Source organism: Suricata suricatta, chromosome 2 (genome assembly GCF_006229205.1).
Source record: "Suricata suricatta isolate VVHF042 chromosome 2, meerkat_22Aug2017_6uvM2_HiC, whole genome shotgun sequence".
Lineage (NCBI taxonomy): Eukaryota > Metazoa > Chordata > Mammalia > Carnivora > Herpestidae > Suricata > Suricata suricatta.
Window position 1 is genome coordinate 160,465,316 of NC_043701.1, and position 11,106 is coordinate 160,476,421.

Genomic DNA, 11,106 nt, shown 5'->3' on the forward strand with positions numbered 1-11,106 from the left:
AACCCCCCCCCCCCCCCCCGCAAAACAGGTACAAGCCAGGTTTAGGCCTGTGAATGTAGTTTGCCCCTGATTTACTGCATTGCTGGTCCTTTTCCTTGAATTCCTAGGAGGATGTCCTACTTTCCTGGGGAATCAGTGTTCATAATTATTAATGAGTTTCCTATATTGAGTTATAATGAAGTTATTTTTGATAATTTTTTGGTTTTGTTTTGTTTTAACTTCCTTCTCTTCCTCATGCATGCTGAGGTAGGAAGACTTCTTACAGTTGGTGGCACAAGTGAAGTTGTTAGTACTTGCAGCAAAACTCTTGTCTTATAGAAGGTCATCACCTTTAGGGCCTTAATTCTGTGTGATGCAGATGTCTCTGTCTTTATGTGTTCCCAGAATAATTTGTCCCTTTTTTCACTCCCTGTTTTCCTAATCATCATAACTTTATATTATAATATTCATACGTTTAGAATTTTCTTTTTTTATTTAATGTTTTACACTTGATCTTAGCCAAAAGGCCGAGAAGTGAGTTTTTTAATTTAATTTTTTAAATGTTTATTTCTGAGAGAGAGAGAGACAGAGCGAGAGAGAGAGAGAGAGAGAGAGAGAGAGAGAGAGAGAGGCAGAGTGTGAGCGGGGCGGGGCAGAGAGAGGGAACACAGAATCTGAAGCAGGCTCCAGGCTCTGAGCTGCCAGCACGGAGTCGGACTTGGGGCTGAACCCAGGGACCTCGAGATCATGACCTGAGCTGAAGTTGGATGCTTAACTGACTGAGCCACCCAGGTGCCCCCATATTTAGAATTTTCAAAGCTGCTTCCATGTTTATTACCTTATTGAACTTTTACACAACTCTGTGAAGGAGGTGTAGCAGGTGTTGTCCTCTTTTTATGAATGAAGTTGAAGCCCAGAGACATTTTCAGTGATTTAGCTGAGGTCACTTTGATCCTGAGAGATGAAGTCATAACTAGAATTCAGGCCTAGATTAGTGCCCTGGTCTGCATTAGTTCTCTTCATACAGTTAGAGGAGACTGTATGTAGGAAGTGCCTTCTGTTGTGTGTATATATATTTATTGGAGGAGGAGGCAAATCTTAACATCTCTGGGTTTTTCAAGGGGAAAGATAGACTGAAAGGGAAAGTCTCAGAGCTGTGTTCCTCTGTCAACCATAGAGGCTTTTGCAATGTATATTTGTGGAATGTTGTTTAGCTAGTAACATATCTAAGGCAACTGGAAAGTTTCTAGGCTTCTGCAAGTTAAATAAACAATAAACCTTTCATGAGAAACGTAAGAGACTATCTGGAGAAAAATTCCTTTTTCTTAAACATGGTCTGAAATTATCCAAAGGTTCCCTGCATGTTTTCTTTAAAGGAGCATTTTTAGTTGAAAAACATTGGAAATGTTAGCCAAGGATCAAGTATAGAGGAAGTGTTGGTTGTTAGCCAGTTAGCAGGGCTAAAGCTGCAATTAGGTGGTATGTTCTTATATTATGGCTGGTAGTTTAAGTGACTTGGTTGCTTTAGGAGGTTGGCTACTTGCACAGATTTTTTTTTTTTTTTTTTACTGTACAGATAAAGCTTACATATCTCAATTGGAAAGAAAATGTAGTGAGTAAGTGTTTACAACTCTTTTTGGTGGCCAAAGTTCAGAGTGTAGTTGATCCTTGAACAATACGGATTTGAACTGTGTAGGTCCACTTATATGTGGATCTTTTTTCAATAAATACAGTACAGTAACAGTACTGTAGGTAAAATAAATGTGATTTCTTTTTCTTATGACTTTTTTTTTTAAGAGTTTGTTTTCAAGTAATCTGTACACCCAACTTGGGGCTTGAACTCACAACCTTGAGAGCAACAGTCACATACTCTACTGACTGAGCCAGCCAGACACCCCTTCCTTATGACTTTTTTTTAATTACTTTTTTTTTTTATGATTTTAATTTATTTTTGAGAGACAGAGACAGTGCGAGCAGGGGAGGGTCAGAAAGAGAAGGAGATATAGAATCTGAAGCAGGTTCCAGGCACTGAGCTAGCTGTCAGCACAGAACCCAACGCGGGGCTCAAACCCACGAACTGTGAGATCATGACCTGAGCCAAAGCCGGTCGCTTAACCGACTAAGCTACCCAGGCACCCCTCCTTATGACTTTCTTAATAACTTTTTCTTTTCACCAGCTACTTTATTAGAAGAAAACAATATATAATGTGACTTACAAAATATATATTAATTGACTATGTTATCAGTAAGGCTTCTGGTAGTTAAATTTTTGGGGAGTCAAAAGTTATACACAAATTTTCAACTGTAAGGGGTGTTGGTGCCCAAACCCCTACGTTGTTAAAGGGCCAACTGTACTATCTTTCTAAGAGATACGAAGAGGATTAAACACAACATTTGACAATTTATACATTGTGAAATAATTGGCATTGTATGTGGTTGGAAACACCCAAAAATGGCTGAGATCAGACTGGAGTAGCCTTGTAGGCCTTTTGGACACTCTGCAGACCTTGAGAAGCTGACATGGTGCTGTTGCCTCATAGAGCCACATTTCCTGCTTGTCGTCTAATCCATATCCCACACTTGTTTTCTCTATCCTGATATATCCCTGACATGTCTCAACTATGTCTGTGGTGAGGGTGCAGTTCAGGACTTGGGGTTTCTAGACCATCTAAGAGCTGCCAAAGTTGAGTCTGTGTGTAATTTTCCTACATCTTTGAGTCAGGAATCCAGATTATCTGCTACTTGAAACTAATAAAACCAGAATGTGCTGAGGAGCCAGTTCTGTCACTGGTACTAAGAACATAGCTGGGTGGTGCCAAGCTTTCTCCTGGAGCAAGAAAGAAGGTGGTAGTATTTTCCAGAGCAGATGTTGAAATGGTGCCTGCCAAGGTTGCTCATTGTTCTTAGGTTTTAATATATTACCTGCCTGAGAAAATGACAGAGTGGACCCGAGATAGAACATTTCATAGTCTTCTGATTGGTTCTGACCCCACACACAGAGCTGGCTTCCAGGAAGCAAGTTTATGGGTCAGCTGCCCCTGTGGTCCTGGACTCTGTGGTCCATGACCAATTTCTTGTTTCTTTTACGGAGACAAACAGATTTTTCTGATTGGCAGTGTCAGGAGGACTGCTTTCTTGGAAGCCTGTTAATGGTAGGAGGCTGGGAAAGGGTTTTGAATTTGGAGACAAACTGAAGAGATTGCCTGTGCTGTGTGACTGGGAATGATATCCCACCTAGATTGGAGGAGGCCTGGCAGGAATTCTAGGGCTTCCATTTAGTTTAACTCATGAAACTGACTCGAGCTTGACTCTGCTTACAGAAGCTTTCCATTTGCTTTCTTCTAGGCTATCTGCTAGCTTGGTTGGCTAAGAATATCACTGTTGGGGATGCCTGGGTGGCTCAGTCGGTTAAGCGTCCAACTTAGCTCAGGTCATGATCTCACAGTCTGTGAGTTCGAGCCCCACGTCGGGCTCTGTGCTGACAGCTAGCTCAGAGCCTGGAGCCTGCTTCAGATTCTGTGTCTCTCTTCTCTGCTCCTCCCCCACTCACACTCTATCTCTCTCTCTCAAAACTGAAAACATGTGGGGCGCCTGGGTGGCTCAGTTGGTTAAGCAGCTGGCTCCGGCTCAGGTCATGATCTTACAGTTCATGGATTTGAGCCCCATGTCAGGCTCTGTGCTGACAGCTGGCTCAGAGCCTGAAGCCTGCTTCAGATTCTGTGTCTCCCTCTCTCTCTGACCCTCCCCTGCTCACAAGTAAATAAAAGACATAAAATTAAAAAAAAAAAAAAGAATACATGTTAAGAAAAAGACTATCACTATTGGAAATGGTTAGTTGATTGCACATAGACATTAAACCAAAATAATTTTTTTTTCTTATAAACAGAGGATCTTTTAAGTAGATAAGCACTACCTACTCATCCAGGAGTATTATCTGAGCATTGTGAAAGAAATAAGTTCTTTGTCTCTAATAAGGTTGGCTAAGTCCGTATCAGTTATTCTCACAGATACATATCTCTTGACTACATTTGTAGTTAGTATTTGCCCAAACTACATGACAACTATGTGCTCTGTAGCATTTAGAATAATAAAATAGTCTAATACCAAGTCTAAAATAATAGTTGTACTTGGAAGATACAGGGTGCCCAAGAGCAGAGTTTGCATATTGCTATTTTGGATAAAGCCTTAGCTTACCACCAGTGAGACTTGACTGCTGCCCCTCATTTGGCCTTTAAGCCTTCTTTGGAATCCTTTTAGGAGGTTATTCTGAAGGAGTTAAAGCAGATGTGTGGTTACCAGGGCTGGGTGGGGGTATGGGGAGGGAATGCAAATGGGTATAGGGTTTCCTTTTGGGGTGATGAAAATGTTCTAGAATTAGATAGTGGTAATGGTTGTAAAACTTTGTGAATATATGTAAAACATTGACTTGTACACTTTAAAAGGCTAAAGCTTAAATTACATCCTAATTTTTAAAAATGGCAAATGTAGGCTGGAAGAGTGATGGGATTCGCTAGTTCTTCCTCAGGACTCAGTAGTAGAGGGAAACCTCATTATAGTTGCTGCTGTGCTTTGAACCCATTACCCAGCAAAGGCAGCATAAGGCACTGTACAGCCTCTTGGCCCAGTTTGTCCTTTTATGTCTCTCTCATTAACTCAAAAAGTACATGGCTTTTATATTTAAATTTATTCAAGCTGTAATCTTTGACATTTGAGTTAGCTCTTAGTACAGTTTTGCATTTATAGTAATATATATTATGTATTTTCTCTATCCCCAAAGAATCCGTTTTAATCTTTTCCGGATGCAAATTTCAGGCTGTCTTGTCCCATCTCCCCTCTCTTGCTCTCTTTCCCCTCCCCCTACGGAGTGTGTTTGATCAGGTGTGGCAGGAATATCCACTGTCAAGCTGCGCCCTTTATATTAGTCAATATTATCCTTCTCCCCCCTCCCAGTCTGTCTGCCCCGTTGGGCTTTCCCAGTTGATTTATAATTTTGGAATTCTCATCGGAGTCTGTAATACAGTTTGTTCATTATTTAACCAAAACCTGTTTAATGAGCAGAGAGAGGCAATGTAAATGTTAGGCATGTTGCAGTGATGTACCTTTGTGCTTCTCAAAGCGGGTGGGTAGTTAACTCTGTGCTGCCTGCAGGGCTGGGGTGTCTTGGCCTTAGGGGCAGGACTGCTGCCTCTCCCTTACAGCTGTCCGAGATCTGCCATGGGCTTAGATTCCTAAGACACGTTTCCTTTTATCCTTCTAGAGATCTTGGGGCTCTTGCATATTGGAGTTGTCTTCAGTCTCACAGCTAGATCAGGTGGTTAGATCTGTGGCATGGAATGGGGGTTTAAAGGGAAAGTGAACTATTAGGATCCTTGGTACTACTCCTGATTTTAGGTCTGAAAAAAGTAAGCAGTTTAGAAGAATCCTTCTAGCCAATATGACTGGTGGTTTTTTATCCCTTTGTTCCCCAACTGGACAAGTCCTTGCAAGCTTTAGTGCCCTCATCCAGTATAGCTTCACGGAAAGGGCTCTAGTCAGTTGTGATTTGTGGTGTTTGGCTATGGTCCCCATTTGCCTCCAGATTTAGGCTACCTTTGTCCTTGGTCTTTAAACTCAGATCATTTCAAAGAGGTTCTTTTCCAGGAAATTTTTTGGCTTATTTATTTACTTATTTTTAGAGTTTTATTTATTTAAGTAGTCCCTACACCCATTGTGAGGCTTGAACTGATGATTCTGAGATCAAGAGTCTCATGCTCTTCAGGCTGAGGCAGTAAGGTGCCCCAGGAAATTTTTGGTTTAAAGTGGAGAGAGCAGAATAGTCTGAAAGTATTGCAACCAGAATCTTCTCTTAAGGGATTACCTCTTTTTTTTTTTTATGTTTTATTTAGTTTTGAGAGAGAGAGAGAGAGAGACAGCGTGAGCAGGGGAGGGTCAGAGAGAGAGGGAGACACAGAATCCGAAGACAGTCTCCAGGCTCTGAGCTAGCTGTCAGCACAGAGCCTGATGCAGGGCTTGAACCCACGAACCGTGAGATCATGACCTGAGCCGAAGCCAGAGGCTCAACCAACTGAGCCACCCAGGCGCCCCATCTTTTTTTTTTTAATGTTTATTATTTTTTGAGAGAAAGCACAAGCAGGGGAAGGGCAGAGAAAGAAGGAGAGAAATAATCACAAGATGGCTCTGTGCTGACAGCACAGGTCATGAGATTATGACCTGAGCCAAAACCAAGAATCAGATGCTTAACCAAGTGGGCCACCCAGGCACCCCATTAATTTTTTTTAATGTTTGTTTATTTTTGAGAGAGACAGAGTGTGAGCAGGAGAGGGGCAGAGAGAGAGGGAGACACAGAATCTGAAGCAGGGTCCAGTTTCTGAGGTGTCTGCATAGAGCCTGACGTGGGGCTCGAACTCACAGACTGTGAGATCATGACCTGAGCTGAAGTCAAGATGCTTAACTGACTGAGCCACCAGGGCACCCCGGGGATCACCTCTTAATGGCTTTAAAGCCTTTAGGGCCAGAGCTTGAGAGACACTTCTTAGTCGTGTTTGTGTTGGAGATGGTGGAGATAATATGGAGTGGGTAGTAAGTTTGCCTTTGGAGATTTAACCCTAGACATTTAAAATTCTGAGGACCTATGAGGATTGGGGGTATTTGCCATAAGACTAAGATAGTCTTGAGGCCTAGTGTAACTATTCTAGTGTCTTGGACCTTTTCTTCTTGAGATTCAACAAGATTTGAATTCCTTCTGGATCTCACTTATTGGATTGCTTCTAACCATTATTTATTGAATATCTGCTCTGTTCTAGGCATTTTGATTAGGCAGTTAGGGATTGGGTCTGTAATGGTAAACAGTCAGACTTCCTGCTCCGTAGCCACTGGTTTTACAAGACTAGTGGCTCTAGCTGACCATTCTAAGGCTAACTTTTATAGCCTCTGTTCTATGCCATACGGTTCCCTATTAGGCATAGAATGGCCGGTGGTGAATGAGGGCAGTCTCTTGCCATCTTTTCATGTCTTATAACAAACAAGCCAAAGAAATGAGCAAAAATTATTGCACATATATTTGCTTATTTGACTTTCTCATATAAAGCAGTTCTGATCAAAGTTTATATATTCCTAAGGACATTGGTGGTTTGCCTAGATTAACGCTGAAGGAGAGGATTTAAAAAAATTTTTTTACACTGGACAGTAAGATATGGTATCCTTGAGTTTAAGAGGGAGAAGCAGGTGCCTGGAGAAAGTAGATGTATCAGGAGTTTATTTAAATATAGTTTATCCTGGACAAACACACCTGTAGAGTACTGTCTGTCTCAAGCTTTGTGAATTTAGAGTCTGAGCTAGGAGATTTGAATCCATGTAACCTCCAGAGGTTTGCAGAGAACATTTAAACAGAGTCTGGAAGCCAACCTGGGAAGAATGATGACTTAACATCTGTCTGGGTTAGGTCTCTTAGAAATACCCTTCTAAGTATAAGCAAAACCATTCAAGGATGCCTCATACTTCAGGTTTAATCTGTTTGATTTAGAACATGGGAAGGTGTCAGGAAAAGAGACCTTATAAGGAAAGAGATTGACTAAGTGTACATTATTTGAAAACAGTTTTGTCTTACAGTTAATCATCTTCTGTACTGATTGATTGCATATCTTAATTTTTTCCATAGGAGCCTGTAGTTTGGGGAGTAGTAAGCAATATTTCATTGTTAGTTAGCATGAGAAGAAGGTTGAATGAGTAATTAGCTTTGTCTTACTTGGAATTGAGCTTATGAATTGTTCAAGGCCTAAGTGGAGACTGAAAGAACCAAATGTGTATGATAACATCCAGCAGACAAATTCACATAATGGGTTGAGTGTTGAAAGAACAAGGTTGGGTACACTTTTTTAAGTATTTCTTGTGCCCTTTTTGACTTTTTTGTTCTATGATAAAAGACTGTATTAGTTTGGAGATCGTTGAGCAACACATTAGGATGTGACCTGAATTTAAGTCAGGCTGACTCTGGTACCTTAGAATCTTGGTAGCTTGAGTGGCATTTCAGTTCAGCACAGTAAGAGAAAATAAAGGTACTGGGATTCTTTTTTCTTCAAGTAATATTCATATCAAGAAGGTGACTCTGAGATATGTTTTGATGACTTTGTCATTTCTTTTCCTGGGGCCTTACCCAAATGATCTGAATCCTTCTGACTTGACACTTTTTTTTATGTTTTATTTTTATTTTTGAGAGAGAGAGAGACAGCCTGAGCAGGGGAGGGTCAGAGAGAGAGGGAGACAGAATCCTAAGCAGGCTCCAGGCTCTGAGCTAGTTGTCAGCACAGAGCCTGATGCAGGGCTTGAACCCACGAACTGTGAGATCATGACCTGAGCCGAAGCCAGACGCTCAACCGACTAAGCCACCCAGGCGCCCCCTGACTTGACAGTACTAAACCAAGAAGCTCTTCCAAACATTTGTTTGTCTTAGAGATTAGAAAATGAAGACTTTGGAGAAGCAGCTCTGAATAGTCTGCCTTCTTATGAGCCCAGTTCTCCCTTTTTCTCTCTAATATTTAAACACATTTAGCCATCAGTACTGGTCTGCTGGCACATTTTCCACTACGTGTATCTGAAAGTGCGTTATGATTAAAAGGACATTCTTTTTTTTTTAAGTTTATTTATTTTGGGGAGAGAGAAAAAAACACGAGTGGGGGAGGGACAGAGAGTTAGAGGGAATGAGAGAGAATCCCAAGCAGGCTCTGCACTGTCAGCACAGAGCCTGTTTTGGGGCTCAACTCATGAACTGCGAGATTATGACCTGAGCTGAAGTTGGACGTTTAAACTGACTGAGCCACCCAGTTGTCCACCAAAGAGCATTCTTAATAGCTTGGATTCAGAAGCAGAGGCCAAGAAACCTAATTTTTTTTCTAGGAGAGGTTAGGGGACAGTGGGACAGTGTGGTCTGAAGTTGCTGGTATTGTTGTCATTGCCATTGTCCTCTTTGGCACCCACCTCTTGAGGCCTGAAATTTCTCTCTTGAGTATGTGCTCAGCTTGCCATGACAGCAGTCAGATGAGTAAAAAGAGGAAAAGCCAGCTGCTGCTTTGTTTTTAACACGGATGCAGAATCTCTTTCTTCTTTTCCACCCACTCAAATTCAGGGTAGGTGCCAAGAGAGTTTCAGAAGAAGCCAAATGTTTGAAATTCAAAGTGTAGTTTTGATTAGAAATAGTAAAGAGTTATTTGTCTCAGCCTTGCCTTCTCTAACCACTCCTCTATGTTCATAGATGCTTAATTGGTCACCCTAGTTTTTAAAGTGATACTGGATATGTTTATGGAAAGGATGAATACATTTGTCTTTTCTCTCCTGGCATCCATTAGAAGATAGAGCTTGGTATACAGCAAAATGAAGATTCAGTCATTTCAGCTCAGATCACCTCATTAAGAAAGGGTAGTTGATGGAGAGCAGCGACTACCTTAAGGTCTTAGTTTTGCTTCTGGAAACCAGAAGGTAAGATGCTCCTTAGCAGGTTTAAGGCTTTTGTTTCTTTACTTTGGTCTTTGGAGATCCTGGGGACTTAGATGGACAAGGACTCCTGGCTGCCTGTTGTCTGGCTTCTCCCTGCATACCTCTTCTGCAACACCAGCCTTCTGTTACCACTGTAGGTTGAGTTGTGAAGGGCTGCCACATGTGCACACATCACAACTGACCTTTCCTTGTTCCACGCTTATTGAGCAATTATTTGCCCATTTGTAGAACTCACATTATTGCCTTGAGTTTCTGGCCCAGTGTGAAGTGGGAGCATCCAGGAAGTGGCCTGGTAGACTGTACATCAGAGGACAATAAATTGGCATATGATTTGGTGGAAAGGCAGGGCCAGATGTAGTGTGGGAGCAAGGGTTTTTCTGCATTCAGCCATGCAGCTTGCTTCCAGGTGTCCTGGAAAGCAGCTTGGGAACTGGAGGCTAAGGGTGGTTGGGAACATTAACTAGGGGGGAAAAGGATCAAAAAGACTTCAGTGTTATCTGTGATGGGCCTTGAATTGGGAAAAATCCTCTAAAAGTAGAGGGACAAATGAAATTTCCCTGATACTGGCAGGGATTTAATTGGTAGAAAAAATACAAAACTTGGGAGACTCCTAACAGGGAAAGTTTGTTAAGAAAGCCTCATTCCACATGAGCTTTTTCATGAAGGCTCATTCTTCTTTTTGTGCAAACAATAGATTTAAGAAAACTGGCTCCAAATTGGCGATAAAGTGAGGCTAAGATATTATTCTCACTGCTCTACCATGGCCTAGAGTGGTATCTTTCAGACTGCAAGTTGCATTCTGTTAGTGGATTGTGAAATCATTTTAAAGGGCACATAGCATTTTCTTCTTTTTTTGTTGTTGTTGTTGTTAAAGGTTTTTTTTTTTAATGTTTCTTTTTAAGAGGGAGAAAGAGAGAGTGTGTGAGTGAAGGACAGGCAGAGAGGGACAGGGTGACACAGAATCAAAGCAGACTCCAGGCTCTCAGCTGCCAGCACAGAGCCCGATATGGGGCTCGAATCCACGAACTGTGAGATCATGACCTGAGCCGAAGTCGGCCACTTAACTAATAGACCCACTTAGGGGCCCCTCCTCAGTTTTTTTATTGTGAAAATTTTTAAACTTCTGCACCCTTATTTTCATACTTATCATTAACATTTAGTCATATTTGCTTTTTTTTTTAAATGGTTATTTATTCTGAGAGAGAGGAGAATGTGTGCAAACACATGCAGGAGAGACAGAGAGAGGATCCCAAGCAGGCTCCAAGCTGTCAACACAGAGCCTGGTGTGGGATGTGATCTCATGAATTGTGAGATCATGGCCTGAGGGGAAATGAAGAGTCAGATGCTTAAATGACAGAGTCACCCAGGTGCCCCCATCCGTATTTGCTTTATCCATAGATATGTGTGTATTATTATTTTTAAAAAACATTTATTTTTTGTGTGAGAGAGAGAGAGTGAGCGAGCGAGCATGAGTCAGGGAGGAGCAGAGAGAGGGGGAAAGAGAATCCAAAGCAGGCTCTGAGCTATCAGTGCAGAGCCTGATGCAGGGCTCAAACTCAAACCATGAGAGTATGACCTGAGCCAAAGTTGGACATTTAACCCACTGAGCCACCCTGGTGCCCCTGTGTGTATTATTTT

The 11,106-nt window shown here is 41.7% G+C and overlaps 1 protein-coding gene across 8 annotated transcripts in view; it reads left to right on the top strand.

Moving 5' to 3' along the window:
- Positions 1-11,106, top strand: part of GBF1 (golgi brefeldin A resistant guanine nucleotide exchange factor 1) — a 122,234-nt gene that overhangs the window by 15,059 nt on the left and 96,069 nt on the right. The window lies entirely within an intron of this gene.